Source organism: Hypanus sabinus, chromosome 12, assembly GCF_030144855.1.
Source record: "Hypanus sabinus isolate sHypSab1 chromosome 12, sHypSab1.hap1, whole genome shotgun sequence".
NCBI classification, from domain to species: Eukaryota; Metazoa; Chordata; class Chondrichthyes; order Myliobatiformes; family Dasyatidae; genus Hypanus; species Hypanus sabinus.
This window is the reverse complement of record NC_082717.1, coordinates 1880711-1895407: the sequence shown is the minus strand read 5'-3', so window position 1 is coordinate 1895407 and position 14697 is coordinate 1880711. Positions and strand designations below refer to the sequence as shown.

Genomic DNA, 14697 nt, shown 5'->3' with positions numbered 1-14697 from the left:
CCCTCCCATCTTTGTGTCATCAGCAAACTTGGATACGTTGCACTTAGTCCCTTTCTCCAAATCATTAATATAGATTGTAAAGAGTTGGGGTCCCAACACCGACCCCTGCGGAACACCACTAGTCACTAACTGCCAGTCTGCGAATAAACCATTTATCCCAACTCTCTGTTTTCTGTTAGAAAGCCAATCCTCCACCCATGCCAGAATATTATCCCCAATCCCATGATTTTTTACTTTAAGTAATAATCTTTGGTGTGGCACCTTGTCAAATGCCTTTTGGAAGTCCAAATACACCACATCCACTGGTTCCCCTTTATCTACCCTATATGTTATGTCCTCAAAGAACTCCAACAAATTTGTCAAACATGACTTCCCTTTTGTAAAGCCATGCTGACTTTGTCCTATTAAGTTATGTTTATCCAAATGCCCTGTTACTGTTTCCTTAATTATCGATTCCAACATTTTGCCAACCACAGATGTTAGGCTAACTGGTCTATAATTCCCAGCCTTCTGTCTATTGCCCTTTTTAAATAAAGGAGTTACATTAGCATTTTTCCAATCTGCCAGGACCATTGCCGAGTCCAGTGAGTTTTGAAAAATTATCACTAATGCATCCACAATCCCGACTGCCACTTCCCTTAAGACCCTAGGATGCAAACCATCCGGTCCAGGGGATTTATCCACCTTCAGTCCCATTAATTTATCAAGTACCATTTCCTTGGTGATTTGAATCGTAGTTAGCTTCTCTCCCCCTAGAGCCCCCTGTTTATCCAGTGTTGGGATATTTTGAGTGTCCTCTACTGTAAGAACTGATACAAAATATTTGTTCAGCGTTTCCGCCATCTCCATGTCCCCTACCATTAATTTCCCAGTTTCATCTTCTAGGGGACCAACATTTACTTTAGCCACCCTTTTTCTTTTTATGTAACTATAAAAACTCTATCTGCTTTTATGTTTTTCGCTAATTTACTTTCATAATCTATCTTCTCCTTCTTAATCAATCTTTTTGTTATTTGCTGCTGATCTTTAAAAGTTTCTCGATCTTCAATCTTCCCACTAGATTTAGCTACCTTATATAACTTTCTTTTTAGTCGTAAACTTTGCTTTATTTCTTTACTTAGCCACGGATAACTATTTTTTCTTTTACACCCTTTTTTCTTCAGTGGAATATATTTCTCTTGATAATTGTAAAATAACTCCTTAAATATATACCACTGATCAAGTACCGATCTACCCTTTAAACTATTTTCCCAATCCATCTTAAGCAATTCCGCTCTCATACTATCATAGTCTCCTTTATTTAAGCTCAGTACGCTTGTTTGAGATCCAACCCTCTCATCCTCTAATTGAATATGGAATTCGACCATGTTATGGTCACTCATTCCAAGGGGATCCTTTACTAGGACATTTTTTATTAGTCCTGTCTCATTACACAGGACCAGATCTAAGACTGCTTGCCCCCTTGTCGGCTCAGTAGCGTATTGTTCAAGGGACCCATCCCGAATACACTCAATAAACTCTTCAAGTCTGCCGTGTCTGACTTGATTAGTCCAGTCAATATGAAAGTTAAAATCCCCCATAATTATAGCTGTTCCCTTAATACAAGCCCCAACTATTTCCTGATTTATGCTCCGACCAACTGAGCTACAGCTGTTTGGAGGCCTACAGACTACTCCCACCACTGCTTTTTTCCTTTTACTATTTCTTATTTCTATCCAAATTGTTTCGTTATCCTGATCCTTTGAGCCAATATCATTTTGCTTTATTGCAGTGATTTCTTGCTTTATTAACATAGCCACCCCACCTCCTTTTCTTTCTTGCCTGTCTCTCCTAATTGTCGAATACCCTTGTATGTTTAATTCCCAGTCCTGGTCACCCTGCAGCCATGTTTCCGTAATTGCCACAATATCATAACCATACGTAATTATTTGTACCATCAACTCATCAATTTTATTCCTAATATTACGTGCATTCAAATAAAGGACTTTCAAATATGTTTGACACTTATTTCCTTTTCCTTTTGTACAACTTTATGCTTATCTCCGTACATTCTTTCCCCTCCTGACACACTGTCTTTTTGTTCCTCCACTTTTATCTACATCCATTACCTTCTTCATTGTCTTTTTAATTATTTGCACTCTAGAATCCTCCCCCCCACTAGTTAGTTTAAAGACCTCTCTGCAGCTCTAGTTATATGATTCGCCAGGACACTAACCCCAGCCCGGTTCAGGTGAAGCCCGTCCCTCCGGAACAGTTCTCTCCTGTCCCAGTACTGGTGCCAGTGTCCCAAGAAGCAAAACCCACTTCTCCCACACCAGTCTTTGAGCCACGCGTTTAACTCGCTAATTTTATTTAACCTAGCCAAATTTGCTCGTGGCTCAGGTAATAATCCAGAGATTATTACCCTTGAGGTTCAGTTTTTTAATTTGACCCCTAGCTGCTCATATTCCTGTAACAGAACCTTCTTCCTTGTCCTATCTATGTCATTAGTACCGACATGTACTAAGACAACTGGATCCTCGCCCTCCCACTGCAAGTTTCTCTCCAGCCCAGAAGAGATGTCCCTAACCCTGGCACCAGGCAGGCAACATAGCCTTCGGGACTCTCGCTCTCGGTTGCAGAGAACCCTATCTAACCCCCTGACGATACTGTCCCCTATTACTACAACATTTCTATTGACTCCCCCCTCTGGAATGGCCCCCCACTCCATGGTGCTATGGGCAGGTTGCTCATCCTCCCCACAGTCCCCGCTCCTGCCCTCACAGGGAGTTAAAGCCTCGAATCTGTTGGATAAGAGCAAGGCCTGCATCTCCTCCAGCCCTACCTCCTGGATTCCCTTACTTTCCTCACTCATAGCCACACCATCCTGTGCTTGACTGCAATCTACATTAGTTAATCTATTAGGTGTGGCTATCTCCTGGTACACAGAGTCCAGGTAACTCTCCCCCTCCCTGATGTGTCGCAGTGTCTGAAGCTCGGACTGCAGCTCATCAATATGAAGCTGGAGTTCTTCGAGCAATATGCCCGGTCACCTCCTCAAAGAACTCTATCAGGCTTGTTAGACACGACCTGCCCTTCACAAAGCCATGCTGACTGTCCCTGATCAGACCAGGGTTCTCTTAATGCCCATAGATTCTTTTCCAACAGCTTTCCCACCACAGACGTAAGGCTCACAGGTCTATAATTACCTGGACTATCCCTACTACCTTTTTTGAACAAGAGGACAATATTCACCTCCCTCCAGTCCTCTGGTATAATTCCTGTGGACAATGAGCTTGTCCCAGGTAAGTCATCCCCCAACAGTATCCAAATCGGTATACTTGTTGTTGAGGGGAATGGCCACAGGGGAACCCTGATCTGCCTGCCCTTCCCTTTCCCTCGCCTGATGGTAACTCAATTACCTGTGCTCTGCTCCTTTGGCATAGTTACCTCCCTGAAACTACTATCTATAAACTCCTCATTCTCCCAAATGATCCGGCGGTCATCCAGCTACTGCTCCAGTTCCCTAACGCAGTTTGCAGCTGGATGCGCTTCTTGCAGGCATTGTTGTCAGGTACACCGGAGGTCTCCTTGACTTCCCACGTCCTGCAACAGGTGCATTCCAATATCCTGGCTAGAATTCTCTCTACTCTTAATGAACAAAACAAAACTTACCAGAACCTACCCTCGCCTCCGCCTGTTCACGCCGAAGCCTGTTGAGCCAAAGCCATCCCACTCCACTCCCTCTCACTCTGCTGCCCACTGGATATGGTGGTCTTCTTTTAAACCTTTGGCACGCTACGTCACGTACCTGTGCAGTCTGGTCTCTTTTTCCCGAGCAGTGTAAAGAAATAACTGACTTCTGAGATTTCTTTACTCCTTCACTCTCAGCCTCTTGCTTCGAGACCATTCTCAAACAAATAGCCATTTGTTATGCAAAGGGAATGGACTCCGCACTGATTCTTGTTCTGGGACAATCTAATCAGAACAATATACCTGAGGCCATTCTTAGAGGAATAGCTACTTGTTATGTAAAATGCCAGACCTGCAATCGGTAATCTGGTTAGACTCTGTCTGGGTTGCCTCTTTTAACTGGTTTGGACTAGTCAGTGTGTAAAGACACAAAGGCACACAAGATTGGAATGGACAGAGCCATGAAACAATGTTGGCTGTGGCCCTGTACAATGACCAATACGAAGGTGACCCAGGTAGGGTCAGGTGACCTTGTGCCAATGGGATGGAGATCCAATGGTTCAATTGATGAAGGATCGTATAAGACTCAGGAGCTCCAAATACGCAGGGGCGATAACTCCCCAGCAGCCAGAGACCAACCATTGTGGATAAGGAGGACCCCACGGACATGTGGAGATCGGGACCACAAGGATCGCCTGGCCAGCATTTATCTATTTATAGACTGACAGGGAATTCTAGTAGGGTGCACACAGAGACAGTTTGTGAACCCAGGTGCTTTTAGTAGAAATAATAAAAGTTACTTGTCGATAAATACTGATTCTCTGTGCCTCACTGATCGTTATTACAAGGGGTGATTCTTGTAACACCCCATTGCCAAGATATCATTTCTGTCAACTACAAATAAATTTTATTGAATTACGGTGTGTGCACTGTTATAAGTATTGTCTTGATATTTTTAGTAGATCCCACCACAGATAATAAAGCCAATACTGTGTTGCATATTTTGTTGAAATAAATCATTCCCAGATTCAGGATACCAAAGCAAGTTGTATCTAACAACAGCCCTCATTTTGTGGATGAGATTAATACCCAGCTATGTCAGGCTTTGGGTATTAAACAGACATTCCATTACCCCCACAGACAGCAGGCCTGATTGAAAGGGCTGATGGGACGCTGATTAATTGGCTAAATTAGGACAAGAAACCGGTCAAAATTGGCTCAATGTGCTACCAATAGTTTTGTTCCAGATGAGAGCTCATTATCAGACCAAACATGGTGTCGGCTGATGGCAGACTGTTAAGAACCCTCTGGAAACCTGCCTTGCCAACCCTGAGATGGACCTGAATTAAATGTCAATTGAGATTATAGGGTATATCCTGGCACTAACCAGATCTCTCCAGGTCTTGCATTCGCAGGTGAAGGAGGCCCACTGGGAAGGAGAGGAACTGGAAAGTGAACACCCAGGAGACTTTGTTCTTGTAAAGGACCATCTTAGAAAGAAGCTGGAGCTTCGCTGGAAAGGACCCTACCAAGTGTCACTGACCTTTCTAATGGCAGTCAAGCTACAAGGACTTCCAAAATGGACATAACTAGGATATGGCAAACATGTGCATTCATGACTAAGCTATTACTGTCTATATTTGTAACCTTAAGCACTTGTATTATAGTAACCAAGCCAAACACCTTCTGTCATTTTGCTATAGTTATGCTGGGAAAACTAACTCATCTGCCTGCTGGGTGTATGCCGCGATTCCTCACCATGGGAAGATAGGGTTACCGGAATAGCCATTCTGCTGAACAGCAATGGACAACGGTCAGTCTGGGCCTTTTCTAATAACACTCAGACTACTAAGGCTCAAAATTGCACCAGTGATGAAAGTGGAGACTGTGGGTGTCACTGCTTTGATGTTTAGTACATTACGCCCCCTAGAAAAAGCCACCCGATGGGAAGGTCAGATATCATGTGCCTCCACCATTGTCAGATCTGATCAACCAGTAAAAACTATCTGCTACTGTAAATTCAGAAGTAAGGGAACTTACTTTCTGGGCAATAGCACTGGTGCCATTTAAACAACAGCCGAACCAATGCGCTTCCTGAACGGAACTCAACAGGTTTGCAGGGAAAGGGCCTACGTGTGGCTTCCAGGAGAGACAGCTAGCCGCTGGGACACTCAACAAGAGAGCAGAAATTGGATGGGATGCTGCTTCCTGGCTTACCTTGTACCCCATATACGAATCCTGAAAACCCTGGACCAGCACCCTTCCCTCCTATGGCAAAAGTGAGGAATCTCACAATTGGAGTGCTTCTGGATGATATCTTTCCCCTTCTACGGGGTGGCCCACAATTCAAGGGAAACCATCAGCCTGGCTGCAGTTTTGGAGGAGGTGGGCAATAGTACCAGTAAGGCCATGGATGGCGTCCAGATCAGGTGAGGGCCATCACTGCTGAAATGATGGCTCTACGAGTGACGGCTTTACAGAACCGAATGGCCCTTGATTTTGTTCTGGCTGATAAAGGTGGTGCATGTGCCATTGTTGGAGAAGAGTGCTGCTCCTACATCCCAGATGAATCAGAGAACATTACCTCCATTCACATTCAAAAAGAAGTAAATAAAATCTGGAAAAATCGGGGCCAACCTACATGGCTTTAGCTCAAAAGGGGATGGTGGCCCTTCAGTGGCATCTTCGCAGGGTGGCGTGGTATACTGCTACATGATGCTATCATCATTACAGCAGTACTCATACTTATTGCACTTTTCCTAAGTTTATGACCCCTTGTCAGCCAGTCCTTTTGCCCTACACCCACAGAGTCCCCCTAGAAGGAAGAGGCCCTCAGAGAGACCGAGGTGCAATTGATGGGGATGGAGACGACAATGACGCAGAAAGCCCTTTGGCTTATCCCAAGGCACCCTGCTTACACAAATATGAAAATTAACATGTACAACAACCCTGACATTGATATTCTTAGATGTCATGGAACAACAAAAGGAGGGAATGAGGAATTATTTGCAGAATTAAAAGGGCTAAAACCTAACTTATTTGCAACTTGGCTAATAATGTTGCAAAGATAACTAGTGAACAAAAAAGTGCTTGTTGCATGGGAAAGCTGCCAAGGATGCCTAGCAACAATCAGAGTATGTATGTGATAATGAATGTATAACAGCTTATAAACAGTATGCACCTTTTAAGTAAGCTGTATTTGACAGTTATTTCCTGGGTCTGAACCTAAAGTCCTCTGGTAGAGAGGCAGATCCACAGAATGAGGAATGAGCCACTCTTGAGGTGACAGTAATGGTGGAGTGAGGAATGTGTCTCTCATGAGGTGACAGGAATGTTGGAGGTATGAGTCAAAATGAGGTCACAAGAGTGGTAGAGTGAGGGCTGAGCCACTCAGGGGATGACAGTAATAGCAGAGTGAGGAATAAGCCATTCATGAGTTGGCAGTAATGGAGTGAGGAGTGAGTCACTCATGAAGTTGTTGCAATGGTAGAGTGAGGAATGAGACACTCATGAGGTGACAGAGATGGTGGAGTGAGGAACACTCCTGTGGTGAGGTTACAGACTATGTTGTGATATATGTCAGCCAGCTGCTGATAGTCACCCAGTGATGCACAGCTTTGCCCATCCCCTCTTGACTCCATGCTGGTTCTGAACAACATCATGGATGATATCTTCAGTGAAGTTGTGCTTTTTGCTTTAAGAACAGTCACACCTCTATGCTGTCATGGACAGCTGCATCTGCCAGGGGTGCCAACAGACAGATACATTATGGGCATTTAAGAGAGGCTTAGACAGGCACATAGATGACTAAAAAATGGGGGGCTAGGTCGGAATGAAAGGTTAGAATGATTTGAGAGTTGGTTTAGTGGTTGGCACAAAATTGTGTGCCCAAGTCCTATCCTGTGCTATTTTATAGGTGGAGTGGTTAGGACAAAATGCAAAAGGTTTATCCTTTGAGTTGGTCACTCAGTACCTGTCACACACCCATTCTGTTTACTATACCCTGAAGGCTTGACCAGCATAGTGGAGTTGCTTCGACTCTCTCTCAGTGGCTGACATCCTGGGCCACTTACTGCGCTGCTATGAAGTTTTGTTGCCAATGGAGAGAAAACGATTGATCAGCTGAGGGAGGACACTGGGATGTAATCAGGAGATGTAATTGGCTACAGTGACATGCAAAAATTTGGACACCCCTTATTACCGTGAATAGTTAAGTGAGTAGAAGATGAACTGATCTCCAAAAGTCATAAAAGATGAAACAGTCTTTTCAACATTTTAAACAAGATTAGTATTACTATGTATGTTTTGTACCATTTCAAAGTGAAAAAAAGGAAAGGAGCACCATACAAAAGTTTGGACAACCCAAGAGATTTGAGCTCTCAGATAACTTTTACCAAGGTCTCAGACCTTAATTAGCTTGTTAGGGCTATGGCTTGTTCACAGTCATCATTAGGAAAGGCCAGGTGATGTAAATTTCAAAGCTTTATAATACCCTGACTCCTCAGCAGCCATGGGCTCCTTGAAGGAACTGCCTAGCACTCTGAAAATTAAAAAAAAATGATACCCACAAAGCGGGAGAAGGCTATAAGAAGATAGCAAAGTGTTTTCAGGTAGCCATTTCTTCAGTTGTAATGTAATTAAGAAATGGCAGTTAACAGGAACGGTGGAGGTCAAGTTGAGGTCTGGAAGACCAAGAAAACTTTCTGAGAGAACTGCTCGTAGGATTGCTAGAAAGGCAAATCAAAACCCCCGTTTGACTGCAAAAGACCTTCAGGAAGATTTAGCAGAGTGGTGGTGCACTGTTCTACTGTGCAGTGACACCTGCACAAATATGACCTTCATGGAAGAGTCATCAGAAGAAAACCTTTCCTGCATCCTCACCACAAAATTCAACATCAGAAGTTTGCAAAGGACCATCTAAACAAGCCTGATGCATTTTGCAAATAAGTCCTGTGGACTGATGAAGTTAAAATAGAATTTTTTGGCTGCAATGAGCAAAGATATGTTTGGAGAAAAAAGGGTGCAGAATTTCATGAAAATAACACCTCTCCAACTGCTAAACACAGGGGTGGATCAATCATGCTCTGGGCTTGTGTTGCAGCCAGTGGTACGGAGAACATTTCACTGGTAGAGGGAAGAATGAATTCAATTAAGTAGCAGCAAATTCTGGAAGCAAACATCACACCATCTGTAAAAAAGCTAAAGATGAAAAGAGGATGGCTTCTGCGACGGGATAATGATCCTAAACACACCTCAAAATCCACAATGGACTACCTCGAAGCGCAAGCTGAAGGTTTTGCCATGGTCCTCACAGTCCCCCGAACTAAACATCATTGAAAATCTGTGGATAGACCTCAAAAGAGCAATGCATGCAAGATGGCCCAAGACTCTCACAGAACTAGAAGCCTTTTGCAAGGAAGAATGGGTGAAAATCCCCCAAACAAGAATTAAAAGACTCTTAGCTGGCTACAGAAAGCATTCACAAGCTGTGATACTTCCCAAAGAAAGTGTTATTAATTACTGACCATTCAGTGTGCCCAAACTTTTGCTTCGGGCCCTATTCCTTTCTTTTATTTTGAAACTGTAAAAGATGGAAATAAAAGAAGCATCACAGCTTGTAAATGCTTTCTGTAGCCAGCTAAGAGTCTTTCAATTCTTGTTTGGGGGATTTTCGCCCATTCTTCCTTGCAAAAGGCTTCTTGTTCTGTGAGGTTCTATGGCCGTCTTGCATGCACTGCTCTTTTGATGTCTATCCACAGATCTTCAATGATGTTTAGGTTGGGGGACTGTGAGGGCTGTGGCAAAACCTTCAGCTTGCACCTCTTGAGGTCGTCCATTGTGGATTTTGAGGTGTGTTTAGGATCATTATCCTGTTGTAGAAGCCATCCTCTTTTCATCTTCAGCTCTTTTAGATGGTGTGATGTTTGTTTCCAGAATTTGCTGGTATTTAATTGAATTCATTCTTCCCTCTACTAGTGAAATGTTCCCCGTACCACTGGCTGCAACACAAGCCCAAAGCATGATTGGTCCACCCCTGTGTTTAGCAGTTGGAGAGGTGTTTTTTTTTTCATGAAATTCTGCACCTTTTTTTTCTCCAAACATACCTTTGCTCATTGCAGCCAAAAAGTTTTATTTTAACTTCATCAGTCCACAGGACTTAGTTGCAAAATGCATCAAGCTTGATTAGATGTTCCTTTACAAATTTCTGATGCTAAATTTTGTGATGAGGATGCAGGAAAGCTTTTCCTCTGATGACTCTTCCATGAGGGTCATATTTGTGCAGGTGTCGCTGCACAGTAGAACAGTGCACCACCACTCCAGAGTCTGCTAAATCTTCCTGAAGGTCTTTCGCAGTCAAACTGGGGTTTTGATTTGCCTTTCTAGCAATCCTATGAGCAGTTCTCTCGGAAAGTTTTCTTGGTCTTCCAGACCTCAACTTGACCTCCACCATTCCTGTTAACTGCCATTTCTTAATTACATTACAAATTGAAGAAATGGCTACCTGAAAACACTTTGCTATCTTCTTATAGCCTTCTCCTGCTTTGTGGGCATCATATATTTTAATTTTCAGAGTGCTAGGTAGCTGCTTGGAGGAGCCCATGGCTGCTGATTGTTGAGACAAGGTTTGAGGAGTCAGGGTATTTATAAAGCTTTGAAATTTTCTTCACCTGGCCTTTCCTAATGACTGAACAAGCCGTAGCCCTAACAAGCTAATTAAGGTCTGAGATCTTGGTAAAAGTTATGAGAGCTCAAATCTCTCGGGTTGTCCAAACTTCTGCATGGTGCTCCTTTCCTTTCTTTCACTCTAAAATTGTACGAAACAAAAATAATAACACTAATCTTGTTTAAAAAGTTGAAAAACTGCTTCATTTTTAACTTGCAAACACGAGGAAATCTGCAGATGCTGAAAGTAGTGGGGGGAGGGGGAAATACGAAATGATAGGAAAAGACCAGAGGGGGTGGGATGAAGCTAAGAGCTGGAAAGGTGATTGGTGAAAGTGATACCGAGCTGGAGAATGGAAAGGATCATGGGACGGGAGGCTTCGGGAGAAAGAAAGGTGGGGGGGGTGGGGAAGCACCAGAGAGAGATGGAGAACAGGCAAGCAACTAAATATGTCAGGGATGGGGTAAGAAGGGGAGGAGGGGCATTAACGGAAGTTAGAGAAGTCACCCCTATCCCAAGTGGGGTGTCGGGTGGATGGGGTGAGGGTGAGGGAAATGGGAGAGATGCATTTGAGAGCAGAGTTGATGGTGGAAGAAGGGAAGCCCCTTTGTTTAAAAAAGGAAGACATCTCCTTCGTCCTGGAATGAAAAGCCTCATCCTGAGAGCAGATGCGGCGGAGACGGAGGAACTGTGAGAAGGGGATAGCATTTTTGCAAGAGACAGGGTGGGAAGAGGAATAGTCCAGGTAGCTGTGAGAGTCTGTAGGCTTAAAGTAGTTATCAGTAGATAAGCCTTCTCCAGAGATGGAGACAGAAAGATCAAGAAAGGGGAGGGAGGTCTCGGAAATGGACCAGGTAAATTTGAGGGCAAAGTTAACTAACCACTACCAAGCACATCTTTCCCTCCCCCCCTTTCTGCTTTCCGCAGGGATCGCTCCCTACGCGACTCCCTTGTCCACTCGTCCCCCCCCATCCCTTCCCACCGATCTCCCTCCTGGCACTTATCCTTGTAAGCGGAACAAGTGCTACACCTGCCCTTACTCTTCCTCCCTCACCACCATTCAGGGCCCAAGACAGTCCTTCCAGGTGAGGTGACACTTCACCTGTGAGTCGGCTGGTGTGGTATACTGCATCCGGTGCTCCCGGTGTGGCCTTTTATATATTGGTGAGACCCGACACAGACTGGGAGACTGTTTCGCTGAACACCTATGCTCGGTCCGCCAGAGAAAGCAGGATCTCCCAGCGGCCACACATTTTAATTCCACGTCCCATTCCCATTCTGATATGTCTATCCATGGCCTCCTCTACTGTCAAGATGAATCCACACTCAGGTTGGAGGAACAACACCTTATATACTGGCTGGGTAGCCTCCAACCTGATGGCATGAACATTGACTTCTCTAACTTCCATTAATGCCCCTCCTCCTCTTCTTACCCCATCCCTGACATATTTAGTTGTTTGTTTTTTTTCTCTCTCTCTGCCCATCACTCTGCCTGTTCTCCATCTCCCTCTGGTGCTTACCCCCACCCCCCCCACCTTTCTTTCTCCCGAGGCCTCCCGTCCCATGACCCTTTCCCTTCTCCAGCTCGGTATCACTTTCACCAATCACCTTTCCAGCTCTTAGCTTCATCCCACCCCCTCCGGTCTTTTCCTATCATTTTGCATTTCCCCCTCCCCCCTCTACTTTCAAAGCTCTTCCTATCTTTCCTTTCAGTTAGTCCTGACGAAGGGTCTCAGCCCAAAACGTCGACAGAGCTTCTCCTTATAAATGGTACCTGGCCTGCTGTGTTCCACCAGCATTTTGTGTGTGTTGTTGTTCATCTTTAACTTTATGACTTTTGCAGATCAGTTCATCTTCTTCTCAACTATTCACAGTAACAGAAATTTCAACCAGGGGTTCCCAATTTTTTGCATGCCACTGTAGTTTCCCCATCTTTCCTGTAGTGTGGTAATCAGAACTGAGCACAATACTCCAAGTGGGGTCTGACCAGGGTCCTATATAGCTGTAACATTACCTCTCAGCTCTTAAACTCAAGCCCTCAGTTGATGAAGGCCAATACACCATATGCCTTCTTAACCATACAGTCAACCTGCGCGGCAGCTTTGAGTGTCCTATGGACTAGGACCCCAAGATCCCTCTGATCCTCCACACTGTCAAGAGTCTTACCATTAATACCATATTCTGCCATATTTGACCTATCAAAATAAACCACCTCACACTTATCTGGGTTGAACTCCATCTACCATTTCTCAGCCCAGTTTTGCATCCTATCAATATCCCGCTGTAACCTGACAGCCCTCAACTTTTGTGACATCACTTGGTCCAGAACACCCCCAACCTTTGTGTCATCAGCATAGTTACTCTTTAATCCACTCTCATTTCTCCTTTATTTTTAACATACTTGAAAAAACCTTTACTATCCACTTAGACATTATTTGCTAGCTTGCTTTCAAATTTCATATTAAGCCAAAAAGGTTGCAAAATAGATTCACAATTATGTTGCTGAAGTTACAAAGGGAGAATGGATAGGTTGGTGCCTTTTATTCTTGGGGTGCAGGAGTCTGAGGAGTGACTTTACAGAGGGGTACAGGTAAGATGAATAAGCACAATGCATTCCCAGACCCAAGGGGGGAACATTTCTCTTCACACAGAGGTGCAGAGAGGTGAAGTGAGGGGGTGGGAGAGACAGGTACAATTACAGTGTTTAAAAGTCACTGGGACAGGTACATGGATAAGAAAGGCTTAGATAGCTAGATACTTTATTGATCTCAAATGAAATTACAGTGTCACAGAAGCATTACCAGTGCACAGATTTACAAATATTCAAATAGAAGTAAGAAAGAATAAAAAAAAATAACCCCAAAATTACCCCAAACAGTTCAACTGGAGAGGGGTTCACTACTTCCCCGGTTACAAGTTGACTCATTATAGAGCCTAAGGGCCAAGGTTAAGAATGACCTCATATGACCTCTTTGGAGCAGCACAGTTGTCTTAGTCTATTTCTGAAAGTACTTCTCTGTTCAGCCAAGGTGGCACGCCAGGGGTGAGAAACATTGTCCAGAATTGCCAGGAGTTTCTGGAGAGTCCTTTGTTCTACCAGATACTCCAGTGTGTCCAGTTTGTCTCCTACAACAGAGCTAGCATTTCAAATCAGTTTATTGAGCTTGTTGACATCACCCATGTTGATGTCATTGCCCTAGCACACCACAGCATAGAAGATTATACTGGCGACAACAGAACAAGAGGCCTACATACTCCAAAGTACCTCAGTCTCACAGGAAGTAGAGGCAACTCTGATCTTTCTTGTATACAGCCTTTGTGTTGATGCTTATCTCAAGTTTGTCATCCTGGTGTAGGTCCTCACTACATTCATGTCCTCACCATCAATAGACACAGAGAGCAGTGCAGTCTTAGTTTTCCTGAAGTCCATCACAATTGTCTTCCTAATGTTGATCTGCAGGTGATTCAGCTTGCACCATTTGACAAAGTTCTCCTCCAGGGCCCAGTATTCATCCTCTTGTCCTTCCTTTATACATCCAATTATTGCTGAGTCACAGAGAATTACATGACTCGGTGTTCTATCTAAAGTCCGAGGTATAAAGAGTAAACTGGAAGGGAGCCAATACAGTCACCTGTAGGGTCTCCGTACTGCTTACAGCCACGTATGATACACAGCTCTGAAGAGCGGCTTGAACCGTGGTCTGCCAGTCAGGTAGCCCATTATCCAACCTGCACTGAACAGAACTTTTCCCCCAGCAGTTAGGGATATGGTATTGAAAGCATTCGAGAAACAAGATCCTCACAGTTCTGCCCTGCTTATCCATATAGGAGTAAGCTCTGTTCAGCAGGTAGATGACAGCATTGTTGACTTCAATGTGTTCCTATAGGCAAATTGCAGGGGATCAAGGGCTGATTGAGGGTTGGAGGTGAGCCAGGACCATCTCCTCTAGGGTCTTCATGATGTGTGAGGTCAGAGCCTCTGGATGGTAGTCATTCAAGACTTTTGGTTAGCTCTTCTTGAGTACTGGGTCCACAGATGATGTTTTTCACAGTCGGGACCTTTCCAGGTAGAGACTCAGATTCAAAATGCGCTTGTCAACTCCACACAGCTGCTCAGAACACTCTTTCAGGACCTTGGGCTTCACACCATCTGGTCTCAATGGTTTGCCGTGTCTGAGTTTCCCCAGAGCCCTTCTCACCTGCTCAGTAGTGAAGGTGAGTCCATGATGACTGGGGAGTTGGTGGGGGCTGGGTGAGGTAAAGAATGGGATAATATGAGGAGATGTGGACGATTAAGGCAAGAAGGGGATGTAGACAGTGGTAGCCTGTGTGGTTCATCCATATGTTGAACTGAAGGGGGG

General features: G+C 44.3%; 1 protein-coding gene across 1 annotated transcript in view; it reads right to left on the bottom strand.

Moving 5' to 3' along the window:
- Nucleotides 1-13068: 13068 nt before the first annotated feature.
- The window catches only part of dnajc27 (DnaJ (Hsp40) homolog, subfamily C, member 27), a 77360-nt gene continuing 75731 nt past the window's right edge, over nt 13069-14697 (bottom strand). The window contains exon 8 of the mRNA XM_059985417.1: nt 13069-14395. The gene's annotated coding sequence lies outside the window, so the exon portion shown is untranslated. The remainder of the gene's footprint in view (nt 14396-14697) is intronic.